Source organism: Chinchilla lanigera, unplaced genomic scaffold, assembly GCF_000276665.1.
Source record: "Chinchilla lanigera isolate Chin_1 unplaced genomic scaffold, ChiLan1.0 scaffold00018, whole genome shotgun sequence".
NCBI lineage: Eukaryota > Metazoa > Chordata > Mammalia > Rodentia > Chinchillidae > Chinchilla > Chinchilla lanigera.
Window position 1 is genome coordinate 23,181,850 of NW_004955419.1, and position 14,086 is coordinate 23,195,935.

General features: G+C 31.2%; 1 protein-coding gene across 10 annotated transcripts in view; it reads right to left on the minus strand.

The window, feature by feature from the left end:
* Nucleotides 1-1,850: 1,850 nt before the first annotated feature.
* The window catches only part of Cylc2 (cylicin, basic protein of sperm head cytoskeleton 2), a 34,856-nt gene continuing 22,620 nt past the window's right edge, over nucleotides 1,851-14,086 (minus strand). For 8 of the 10 annotated variants that reach the window (XM_013513115.1, XM_013513116.1, XM_013513118.1 and 5 more), the window contains 3 exons: nucleotides 7,142-7,330; nucleotides 4,834-4,933; nucleotides 1,851-2,002 (listed from right to left, as the gene is read on the minus strand). The gene's annotated coding sequence lies outside the window, so the exon portion shown is untranslated. Of the gene's footprint in view, nucleotides 2,003-4,833; nucleotides 4,934-7,141; nucleotides 7,331-9,702; nucleotides 9,862-14,086 lie in introns of all 10 variants that reach the window. The other 2 variants (XM_013513112.1, XM_013513113.1) reach the window with 2 other exon arrangements.

Here is a 14,086-nt window from a genome sequence, read left to right on the forward strand (position 1 = left end):
TGCTTGCCAGGTAGGCACTGTGCCGCTGAGCTAAATCCCCAGCCCCAATATTTTTGTCTCTTTAATGCTTCCTCTACTCTTTCTTCAGAACATTTTGGCAACTTTAAATTTTTAATTTAGTTGCAAAAATTAAATTTCTTATTTTTATGTCAGTGTTCTGATTTCTATGCTATGTCCTATGGGATGTATTTTAGGTGGCAATTAGCAGCTTAAAGGGCTTTTCTGGGTTAATAATAGAAGATAAGGGGAGAGGGAAAGAAAGGTTTATTGAACATCTAAATTTTTCCAGCATATTATTAGGTTTAACCAAGTAAATAAGAAAAAATATAAAACACAAGATTTGGAAGTCTAAGACACTCTGAAAAAATATACAGGAAGTAGCAGCTCCAGAATCTGGGCACATGTTCCACTTAGTAAACTATATTGAAATGTTTCTTCACAACTATAAAATACAGAACTTCAATTTTTTCAGATTACACTTACATGTGCTAATTATTAAGATATGTGTAAATCTTGCCTTCAGAATAGAAGCAATTCAACTTAGTTCCATAAAAAAAAATATTTCTTCAATCCAACCAAGAGAGAAATAATCAGTGAGTGTGGAGTGGCTTTTACCTTCTGTATTGATCTTGTTTTATTTGCAGTATTAAACCATATCTAAGCAAAGAATGAATTCCTATTAACATACAATAATTGAAATAGAAAGGAGCATTGCTGTGGCATTTATTGGAAGCCTAGTCACCTACATAATTTAACTGCCAAATTAAGATGATAAACCTGACCAGTGAAGGTACTTCAACTTGTCTTTCTTTCCTTAAAGCTTTCCACCCCAAACTATGAATCTGGAATTGTTTCCACATTGTCCATCCTCATTTAAATCTGACCCTACCCATTCCAAGCCCACACTAAACATAAGATCTAAAACTATAAAATTCAGAAGAAAATGGGGGGAGCTTCCTGACTTTGATCTAGGGCAATGCTTTCTTGGATATGCCACTACTGGTGGTTGCAATCTGATTGGTGTAAAATCACACTGATGTAAAATGAATTAGCTCTACTGGTTTATCAAAGAATTATTTTCTTATTCCCTATAATGGGTTGAGCAATCTTTCATTCTTACATCAGGTAATCTGAGCAATGTAGTTGAGGATAAGAATATGCAATGTAACACCCACTGTTGATTTGTATTATTTTCTCTTGAGACTCTGTATCACTCTGAATGTTCTTGCTTTGATTTGTTTATGTTTGTGATACGGGTATGCTGCTACTGTTCTATTTCTTTGTTTCTCATTTTCTACTCTCTTTAAAATAAAAAAAGTAAAAAATAAAATGAATTAGACATTGATTGCACTGCCTAGTGCTTATAGTTAATATTCTACAAGTGTTAGACACTTACAACTCTATTAACAGGATGAGTCTAATGTTAAGTGTACTTATCACAAAACGAAACCACCAAAAAGGATACAGGGAAATTTTGGAGGTAAAGCATGTACATTATAGCATGGTTTCCAGGTGCATTTATGTACCAAACTCATAATATACATTGAGTACATGCAGTTTAAAACTATCAATTATACTCCAATAAAGCTGTTTTAAAAGGGAAGTTAAGATATTCTGTTGAGTTATAAAAGAAATATGAAGTATTTATAGGAAGAAGGAATCATAAATTAGGACTATATTGTAAATGGCATAAATATATATACTTGGCAGAATAGATAAAATTCAAAAGTAATCCATTTAAAGGGAATGTGTTCATCTAAAACTGCTCCTATATTTTGTCAAAATGTAAGCCATAGAGAGCTACCTGCAGATGGATGTAAGTTAGGAAATAACACACAAGAACACAGCTACAGAGAGTAGATGTTTTAATTAGAGTCTCCTCAGGTGATTCATGTGTTCACCATTAAACCTGACACCCACCTCCCATAAAAGGAAGATTTTCAAGTAAATGGCATGTTGCTCTTCTTCAGTGCAGTACAATGTCTAGGACATCTTCATGGTCCTAGAATATAAACAAGCTAAGGTCACATAAGATTCTGCAGATCCTCCATAGATGAAAAACTTTCTAATATATCAGATATGGGTATAGGTATATAATTTTTAGAACTTAAATATATGTAATTGATAATTGATTAAACATTATCATTATCTTTTTAGATACGAACTTGGAGCCAGGGATTGAAATTACATTCCATCTTTCCATTTTTGTCTGATTTCACATCCAATTAAAGCAGAATTAATATTGGTGCTCTTGGCAAAAAAAAAAAAAGAGACTAAACCAGAATTTGAGAGGAATCATAGCCATAATTAACAACTAAATTCAAGGATATGTTTTCTAAAATACAAAGCTAGTCTGAGACAAAAATGAGATACTCTGAAAGGTAAGACCATTCTTATTAATGGCATGTTTAAGTGAAGATTCCAAGAAGATCAAGAGGAATATTTTAGAGATGATTCCTGTTGAAATTATCACTAGGATTCTATTCTAGATATATCATGAGATTTGCAAAAGTATTGTGTCACTCTTAATCTTTCTTTGAACAGTCATACTGTTACTTTTTAGTCTAATCAACAAAAACCATTCCTAATGTCCATATATATTTTAGTTAACATTTTTTCATAGATGAATTGAATTATTTCCTTAAATTTTATCCATGTGCTCTTTCTTTATATGCTTTAAAACTCTTACTATTGGACACTATGAAACTCCAATGTAATAACTATGGCAACTTTTATTTTTATATTCTATACAAAACGAGAAAATAGAAAAAAATTAGCCTATCTGAAAACTTTTGAAAGCTATAAATTTAACTTTTGAAAAGGATCAGAGGCTAAATTTTAATTATTTTTCTCGTAGAATGCACCCTGATAAGAATACTAAGAGTCATTTATTCAGTATTCACCTGAGGGCCCGGGTTATAGCTCAGTGGCATAAGCACCTCCCTAGCATCCACAAGGTCCTGAGTTTGATTCCTGGTACCAAAAAATAAAATAAAGTACTCACCTGATACCTCGCCACAGTATTTTGTTCATGACTTATTATAGGTTAGTTACATCTCACATGGCATTTTATTTTATCATGTATAAGGCTCTAAATTAGGCTGAGGATGGAAATTATACAAATCATTCAGCCAAGAGAAGCTATCATAAGTTATCATAAGTTAAATACCAAGTTTCAGTGGTTTGAACTGGTAGATGTCCTTCCTTATAAAATATTATGCAGCTTTAGAGAGCGTATTCAATAATGTTAGAAATGCTAGAGTTCTTCAGTCTGGTATATTTCCTTATAAAATATTGTCTGATGGTTAAAAACGTAAAGCTAACAAGTTAGCTAGGTAATTGTACCACTGATTTCTACTAGTTTGTTGAAAGGAACAGTTAATGCTTAATTGTTTGAATGATCTTGCATGCCTATGTCTGGTGATCTGAGCAACTCCTTTGAAAATAACCATATGTATTATAACAACAATTGTTAATTTGCTATCACCTTGTTTTGAAATTCTGTATTATTTTTATTATTGTTTGTTGTTTTGTTTTTGCCTTTGTGTTTTTTCTTTTTAAAATATAAAAACACAAAGGTAAAAGAGCATGATGCAGTACACACACACACACACACACACACACCCAAACAAAAAAATGCTAAATGACCATAAAGAATCAGGGACTCCTTACAGTCCCTAATTATCAGTAATCCTTGAAGCAAGCATTCATCTTCCTCTAGTTTTAAAGAAAATGATTTGGGTTTTAACAATTCTTTCATAATTGGACCAAAATATATTTTGCAAATATGTTGCCATAATTTCAATAATTGCTTTCCTATTTCTTCTAGACTCTCACCTTTTAAAGAGGGCAAACTGCGTAAAATAATAGTGCAAATAGTGACAAAATTTGGGTCTGAGTTTCTGATGTTTATGGAGCTTAAGCTAATATATCTTTAGGTAAATATTTGTAGGTACCTCAGAAAGAAATTATAGAGAACTTTACTGTACAAACCCACAGAGCAGCGGATTTGGACATCTGACATATCTTGAGAAGTTGAAACCTGATGAGAAGACTAATTTTTAACCTGTGTAGCCACCTTCCACCAACCCGTTTTTCGAAATCAGTCAGCTTTCCTTGATCCGCAGTTTTTTCACTCGTGTTACTTCTCATGTAACATTACAAAATGACTGTACTCTGTTCTCCACCAATAGCTTAGATTTCCCGACCCTGAAGTACACGTTTCAAATGTTTCTTGCCATCAAACCTATGTGACAACCTTAGATATGAAACGTTTTGATGAAATATAACTTTCATGTCCATTAGTACTTGTCCCTAAAATAAATATTATTCTAATGATGCAAAATTAATTAGAAAAAATTAATGTAGAAAAAATTAGCTTAGTGCATGGTTAAAGTCATGGATCTAGTTTTAATCTTTGACATGTGGAAAGCCAGTTTTTTCAGCACCGTTTCTTAAAGAGGCTATCTTTCTCCCAGTGACAGTTCTCGGAAGTTTTGTTAAAGATAAAGTGGCTGAGTATGTCTGGAGATTTTGTGCATCTTCTAATCTGTCCTATTAATCCTCTGGCCAGTTCTTTTTTGCCAGTACCATGCTATTTTGTCATAGTAGCTTTGTAGTATAATTTCAACCCAGGGATTATGATACCTCCTCCTTGCTTTTGTTCCACAGAATTGTCTTTGCTATTTTATGTCTCTTTGGATTCCAAATGAATTTTAGGATTGTTTTCTCTAATTCCATGAAGTATACTGTTGAAATTTTGATTGGGATTCCATTAAATCTGTATAATAATTTTGGAAATCTGGCCATTTTCACTATGTTGGGTCTTCCTACCATTTTCCTTTCCATTTTTTCATATCTTCTTTGATCTCCTTTTTCAGAGTACTGTAGTTTTCAGTGTTAAGGTCTTCTATTTGATCCTTTAGATTGATTCCTATGAAAAAATGTTCAACATTATTATTCATTTGAGAAATTCTAATTAAAACAACACTGAGATTCCATCTCATGCCAGCAAAAAATGGCTAAAATCAAGAAATCAACTAATGAGAAATACCAGTGGGGCTGTGAGGTAAAAGGAACACTTCTTCACTCTTAGTGGGAGAGCAGAGTTGTGCAATCACTGTGGAAATCAGTGTGATGTATCCTCAAAAATCTAGTATTGGAGGTCCCATTTGACCCAGTTATTCTCCTTCTTGGTATTTTTCCAAAAGAATTAAAAGCATCATACCACAGGGATATATAAACACCCATGTTTACAGCAGCGCATTTTCTAATAGTTAAATCTTGGGATCAGCCCAAATGCCTATCAACTGAGAAATGGATAAAGAAGATATGATGTTTTTATACAATGTACTGCTAATCTGCCAAAAATAAGAGTAAGAGATCATACTTTTAAGTGAAATAAATCGTACCATATGTAAATACCATATTGTTTCTCCAGTGTGAGAAGCAAAGTATATATAAGGACTAAAATGCATAAGAGATATTATGAAGTAGGAAGGAAATGTTCAAATGGGAAGGGAAACTGTGGAAAAATAATGAGAAAAGAAGGAAAAATGGGAAACAAAGCTTTTGTAAATAAGGAGGGGAGGAGGGGGTTGAAAGGTGAATAGGAGAATGGGAAAAATCAATTCAAATTATGTACAGGTACAAATTCCCTATGATGAATGTGATCATTATGTATACCTAATATGTACCAAGAAACTTAATTTGAAAGATAAAAGACCTTTACAACCCAGCAGATTAGGTGTCAATGAGTACAAGCTTCTTTGCATAGTATTTATGTTGTTAATCTTTGGACACTTCTGTACCAAGGAGATCCTCATGTAAGAGGGATGAGAGAATAAATCAGAATAGATCATTAGCAGATAATATTATTTCTGTATTTTCATTTTATAATATATCCATGTAACAAATTTACCTAATCCTTGTATTATTTCTGATTCACTGAGAGCTGACCTAGTTTTGATAGTCTGGGAAACAATATTTACAAATTTTCAGTATTCATGGAAACCAGCTACTCTTCTAGCTATCTCATAACTTAATTCTTAGATTTAATGTTCTATGTCCACAGAGACATATCGTTGTTTTACAGTGTCTTATGACATGACTACTAGCATTCCTGCTTTTCAAGTTTGCTCTCTTTTTCCTAAAGCATTGCTAGATGTTCAACCATTCAATGATTCTGGACGGTTGAATTAATGTTTATTTTCATTAGACTGATCAATTTTTAAAATCTTAAGAATTATTTTTATTTTGGTATTAATTCATGTTCCTAGGGAAGATGATTTGTTTTTGCCTCTATCTTAAAACCAAAATGCAACGTTTTAGATACATTTTCCTTATTAAAGAATGTAAAATAAAATATGTGTAGGCAAAGGGTTTTATATATTTCTTTGATTTCCACCAGATGATCAATACTTATAGTTGTTCTTGATGCACATTATTCTGCTAACCAACTATTTCTAGTTTATTCTTTCTGTAGTGTTATATAAAAAGTATGTTCCCAAATTCATTGTTCAACAAGAAAGTTTGAACCAAAGACTTTATGATTCATAAATGACAGTTCACTTATGTAGTGCCAAAAGCAGAATAAATGATAGAAGACACAAGCTTTAAATATGACAGATGTTTAAAACTATTATCTGTGTTTAAATGTAGCAAAATAAAATGTAGATAAAATTTTTGTATAATCATACATTAAACTGAATATTCATGGTTTATTGAGTGTTAATTATGAAAATTATAATTAAAAACACACATAACATATTTATAAGAGTGACTGGTTCTAGGAAGGAATATATAAATGTTAATGTCATTGTCATTTTGTTTTTATTATTATGAACACTATTTTTATCATATAACTCTCAGTTCATTCATTAGATAATTTAAATTTTTACATAATTTCTTCCATGAAAATAAATTTCAGGTAGACTTCATGTTAAAGGTACAAAATTATAAAATCTTAAGATAGATGATTTAAGCTAATAACGATATCATATCAAGCATAATATAGTGGATTGAAATTTATAATATTTATTCTGCTAATCATTTCTCTGCTATATTTTAATAAATGCAATAGTAATCCTAAAATACACAATTTTATGACTGATCACTTAAAGGATAGGAAAAACTATAGTACCTTAGCTTTCACACATACAAAGTCCAGTTTGATCTTTTTATCCAGAGGCACCAAATGATATCAATCCGAAATTTTGACTTAAGAGATTCAAGTCAGTCTATGTTGGGTACTTGTACAGAGAAAGTATTTAAAGTCAGAATTAGAGGAGCAAAGCCATTTTGCCATTCCTTTAGAAATAGATCAATCCATCTGTTCCAAAGAAAGAGTCAACACAAGTATTCATTCAGTGAAATGTAGAGATAAATATTTGTATAACTGTATATTAATATATGGCCTAAAAAAAAAGTGTTCTATTTTTTGTTTGTGTCTCATGTACTACTCTCTTTAAAATAAAAAAGAGATAAAAACAATAATATATGGCCTGAGTTCCTACTACTTGACTTCCTGATTTCAGTCTCAAGACCAGCTATATTTTCTTCCTAGTATCCTGAGATAGCTCTCTTATACTTTTCATTTATTGACCAAAGCTAATTTGAATATATTCACACATTAGGTAATATTTGCCAACAAAGATTTAATAATGAAGGAAAAATATCTTAAATGATCAAAAAGTTCAGTTTCATTAAAATATTATAAAACTACTAAGCAGAGGGCCATTTTTAAAGACTATGAAAAGTGGAAATAGTGGCAGGAGAATTTTCCTTGTGACTAATGGAGGTAAACAACCATGCATTGAATTGTTGCCCTGCTTAAGCAATTGTGGAGTAGGAGCTTCACATACATGATATCACTTTATGTAATTTTAATGACTGTAAATATTTGTATGTAAATACATAGAAGTATGTGAAAATGAACTGAACATATATTATGGTTTATATCTGAAAGGACTCATCAAGCCTTCTGTGTTCTTGTTTCCTGTTGCTCCTTCTGTCTCTGCTTCCCAGCTGCCATGAGCCCAATGAATGTCATGCTGCTTTATACTGTGTTTCTGCCTTGGAGGTAACCAACTATGGACTGAACCTCCTGGAAACTATGTGCCAAATAACCCCTCGCTTAAACTGTATGGGGTCAGGTACCTCACCCTAGTGGTACAAAGTGACTAATATAAGGTCTTCAAAAACATTTTTTTCAAACAATTGTAATGTTGCAAAACCACATTCTAAATATCAATTGCATGTGAAATTTAAGTTCAGACTCAGATTGTAGCGTTACATTGTACAAATTTGTTTGTTTCACTTAACGTCTCCAAGACTCAGATAACTGGAGATACAATATTAGAATTGCTGTGAGGAGTAAGTGGCAGTATTACAGTTGATAGCAACTAGTTTCAAATAATAGTAGCTGTTTTTCTGCTGATACTATTCAAATTCTTGTAAACACCCAAGAGATGACTTGTGTGTTATTTTAGTACTAAAATAACTTTTATTTTTTCCTCTGCTTTTAAAAAAATTCCCTACTTTAAAGAAATTTTATATTTGACTCTTGACTTTACATTTAAATTTTAAGTTTCCTGTTCCTTTTTAGTGACTGTTATTATTGTTATTTGTTTTCTCATTAGTCATATTTGGTTTTTTATAAAAATTTGAATGAATAAGTATATATGCTTTATTTAACAATATTCTAAATTAGTAATTTTAATAATATTTTAAATTGATAATTTTGCTTTATTTCTTTGTTGTTTCTGACAAGGGGCTAGAGTTCCAAATGTAAAAATGGATTACATATGTTTTTACCGTTTAATTAAAATAATAAAATGAGCTTTAAGCCAACTTATATTGTGCTTATTCATGGAAAAGGAAATGGGGTTTTTCATATGCAATGATACAGATATTTAATAACACACTAAATTTAATATTTAAAATATGTAGAAAGAATATGTTGATATTTCATTACAACTGTATTCTTTTGGCAATTTAATAGTATGTATAGTACAGTAATATCAGAAACAAGGGTATAAAAATAGAGAGTAATTATGAAATAATTTCAATTTTTTACTTTGTCTCATATAAGTCCTACTGAAAAGCACAAAGTTTAATTATTGCTTAGATGAGTTGAATGAAATCATTTTCATTTCTTTTCTTTTAGGAATTTCTTTTCTTTTAGGTATTTCTTTTCTTTTAGGAAATATATATTAATTCAAAAATGGCTGAAAACAGAGAAATCCGTTCCCTTTCATTAGTAGTAGATGAACCCTGAGATTTGGTAATGGTCTGTACATTCATTGTTATATCTGCTATTTCCATTGACTAATATAAGCAGGAAGATATTTATGGGCAAAATAATGTGAATATTTTCCACTCCAAGTAGTTGCATAAATGAATTGGAATCATAACGCAAAATCTGTTGTTTTCGCATGAAAATAGCTGCATCACATTAAGTTCATTTTTGTAGTATCAACAAGTCACATTCCCAATTAACAAAATGGAATTATCAGTTAAAGGAATTTTATTCTTTCTGAGAGTGAATTCATAGCTTAAAAATATTGAAAGAATGTTTTAGCAAGATCTGCATGAGCAGTGAACAATGATCACCTAAGATACAGGTGATAAACTGGCATATACCATTTTCTCATTAAATGTTATTAAATTTATCAGTATTTAAATTCAGTATATACTGCAGACCTTGTATAATAAAGTCATGCAGAGTCCGCATTGCCAAGTTTTGGCTGTGCTTTCAAGGTGAGCTTTACAGGATTCCTTTTCTGTGTGCTGTTTTTCAGATGCTCATGTTCCCAACTTTTGTCTTTGCTGCACTGAATCATCTTTTTTTTACCAAATTCTCTAAATAATAGAGTAGGATTGAGATATAGTTAATATTTATGGCATGAAATAAATGCATACTCAGTGCTAATGAAGGAAAAATCTACATTTCCAATAATAACACTGCATTTCTAAAATTAGAACTTGATGTTGAGTACTGTTAGTTCATTCTTCCTTAGCATTATCTCTAATTTCAAGTATTTTCTCATAGCATCTTATACAACAAAATACAGTATTATTTACACAAGAAAATTATATTTTAATGTAGAGAAAACAAAATTATTAATTTTAGGGGTTATAAATTTAAGGCATTTTGTTTCAATTACCATCCTACTTTAAAAACACTAACAAGCCGTGGGCACGCCTGTAGTCTCAGCACTTGGGAGACTGAGGCAGGACAATCCTAGTGAGTTTGAGGCCAGCCTGAACTGCACAGCGAGACCCTACCTCAAAAGAAAAATAAAAACACTAACAACTACTATGCAACAGTTACATACACAAGTCACTGGATCTACAATATAAAATAATAACTATAAAATATGTATTGTTTAAATTAAAAGTCTTATCAAAGGACATTAATGAGTGGTGAATTTTTAATAAATATCTGAACAATGTAAAAGAGTTCAATAAGTATCATGTTCAATTTCACACAATTTGTACACATGCATACATTTTTACATATATAACCTGAAATACTACTTTTTAAAATGTTCTCTACTGCTAATTGATAAAATCTAATTCTGTAGATTCATGAGGTACAAGCTGATGTGCAGAATTATTAATCAGTTCAATTACCTTATTGGTCACCTTTGATACTTTTGCTTGCTTTTTCTTTATTAAATTTTCTTAGTATATATTTGCAGTACATGCCGATTATGTTTATAGGGAATTGGTATATGTTCATAACACATTTCAATTCTTTTTCTCCCCTTCCCCTTACCTCCCTTCATTTTGCCAAAATCAAATTAATTTATTATATAAGTCCTTATAAAGTTAATTATCATACATGCAAATTAAAAAACAGACTAATAACCCAAAAACATATAAAACACATAAAAAACTGTCAAGATACACTTGTAGCTACATTTTCCATTCTGGATTACAAGAATTTTTGTCTTTTTTTTCCTATTATTTGTTTTGTATTTTATTTATATTTAAGTAACAATTTATATGCCTTGATGAATAGATGAGGAAAATGTGCTTGCTACAATAGAATAATTCTCTGCCATAAAGAAGGATATACTTGAGTCTTTTGTAGATAAATAGATGCACCTTGTGATCATAATATTAAATGAATAAAAAACACAAGTTTAAATATCACATGATTTTTCATATATATCATTACAAAATAGTGTTTGAAATCACTTTTAGTAATATGCAATTGCTAGCTATAGTCAACACTCTGTGCATAATTTTGAGAAACATGTTTTCCTCCTATCTACAACTGTGCATTTTGACCAGCATCTCTATGTTCCTTTCACCTCTCATCCTTTAATAACCAACATTCTACTCTCTGCTTCCATGAGTTCAATTATTTTAGATTTCACATATAATTGAAATCATGAAGTATTTGTTGTTGTGTGCTTGTTTATGTCATTTAACATGTCCTTCGGGTTCATGTATGTTGTGTAAAATGACAGAATTTCTTTCTTTTCTGATACTGGAGCACTGCACTTTGTATATATACCATATTGGTTTTACCCATACATTAACTGATGGTCACTTATATTGCTCCTATATGCTGGCTATTGTGAAAATGCTGTAATTAACATGGACGCACAGTTATCACTTCAATGAACTGATTTCAAATCATTTGGGTAAAACGGAAAGGGTAGGCTTTCCAATAAAATATGGGGAAAATTGTTTACATGCAGAAGAATGAAATCAGACTCTTAGCTCATACTGTATATAAAAATTGAGTCGGAATGCATTGAAGATTTAAACTACTAGAAGATTATAAAATAATTAAAAGAGAAACAAAGGGCAAAACTGAACAATGCCCCTTTTCTGTCTTCATCGTTGTCTTAGTTACTTTTCTGTGTTGCTGAGACAAAATATCTGACAACCAGACCTAAGGAAGGAAAGGTTTATTTAGCTCACAGTTTGTGGAGGCTTCCGTCCATAATCAGCTGGCTCCAAAACAGTGTAGCATCCCACAGGGGCAACAGTTCAAGTCGGCAGAAGACAGCAAAAGCAGTAAGAGCAAAAGGGGAGAGAGCAAGCCTCTTTTCCTCCCTTATATTGTAAGCAGGCTCTCCACTATAGGGTGGGTCCTTTACACCCACATCATATCCATGACCTCCTCTTGCATAGGCTCAGGATGTTTACAAAGTCCGAAACTTGGTCCCCTGCTGAGTCACAAAGTTAACCTTTTAAACTTCTCAAATTGACACAGTGTATCAACTGTAACAATAGCTTGTTGAAAGTCTGAAATTTTATAGATGTTTTCAGACAATGAATTTTTTTTTGTCTTTTTGAGATAGGATCTCCCTATGCACTTCAGGCTGACCTTGAGCTCACTTTGTAGCCCAGGCTGGCCTCGAAATCGCAATGATCCTCCTGCCTCAGCCTCCCGAGTGCTGGGATTACAGGTGTGCGCCACCACGCCTGGCTTCAGACAAGGAATTTTTGTCCTTGCTAATTTTTTTGTCAAACTATTTTAAGAGCACTTTTCATTCTTGTCTCATTCATTTCTATTTCCCTTGTGGTTGTGTTCACTGCTTTCTCTAGTTCATGATATTGTGTAAAGATTTTGTAATTTTAGATGAGAGATCATTTCTTCTTTTCTAATATATATATTTAAATATACATATACATTTACTATGTATGAAGTTCCACATGGTCTCTTCTTTAGCAATGCTGCACAGATTTTAATTTGTTTAATATTCAAATTTATCACATTCAAATTTATTAAAATTTCTCTTTTCCATACTTTTTTGACCCATTGATCACATAGATGTGTTTTGCTTAATTGCAAAGAGTTTTGAGTTTTTGTATATCTTTTACCTTTTATATTTAGTAATGTCTCTGCTCTAAAGCAATAGAACAATAATGTAAATTGTTTCAAATATTCAAAATTTATGGAGAATGTAATATCACATACTTTCCATTTTGTGCAATTGCCATTTTTAATAAAAGTAATTTATATGGTCATGTACATTTATCTTTTTAAAACACATGTAAGTAGTTAAAAATATTCTGCATTTCAGAGTTTCTGTGTATGTGCTTATTATTCTTTTTATCCTATTATCTATTCAGCTCATTACTAGACCTCACTGTTATAGATTTCTATAATTATCTTATTGCTTCTAATGGTACTGGATTTTATGATACAAATAAAAATATTATAATATTTTCTTCATGGATTGACTTTTTACCTTTATAAAGTATCCTTAATGTCTAACAGTGCTTTACATTTTTAAAGGCCCGTTTTGTTTAAGAGTAACTCTTTAGTGTAAACATTTATTTTGTAGGCAGCAAATAGGTTTTAGACAATTTTTTAAATATAGTAATTCTAACTTAGAATGAATTGGAGTTATTTATCAAATCTGGAATTCTTTGTCATTGGTAATCATTGTTTTAAACCTACATAATTGTAAGCCACAAATCATGAAATGTGTTTAATTTATTAAATTAGTTATATTTAAATTTTTATTTAAATACAATTGTCTTTTAACTATTTTTCATTATTTTTTTGCAATTAATTATTTTTATCTAATAAGAGTATCCTTTTGCCAGAATAGCTACATTTATTTTGAGGACATATCTCCTGGCAATTAATTCTCTTATTGTCTCTTTAACTTCATTTGACTTTAATTTTTAAAGTACTTAGAGTATACAAAGTGTTTTTTCTTTTAAATCTCAGTTGTTTGTGTTGAGAATTAAATACTGTTCATCTATGGCTCCTTGTGTAGTGATATGCTTTTCTCCACCCTCCCCAGGCTGTTCTATGATTTTTATTTTGTCTTCAAGTTTCATCCTTTCATTTCTATATTTGTATACAATTTCCTTAGTGTTTTTCCTATTATATGTTGAAGAGTTTTCTTTATCCATTCTTCAGTGGATGGGCATCTGGGTTGCTTCCAAGATTTAACTAAAAAAACTGTGCTGCTATAAACATGGGTGCACATATATCGCTGTGGTATGATGTCTTTAATTCTTGGAAAATACCCAGAAGGGGGAATAGCTGAGTTAAATAGGACTTCCAATCTTAGTTTTGTGAGGAATCTCCAAATTGACTTCCACA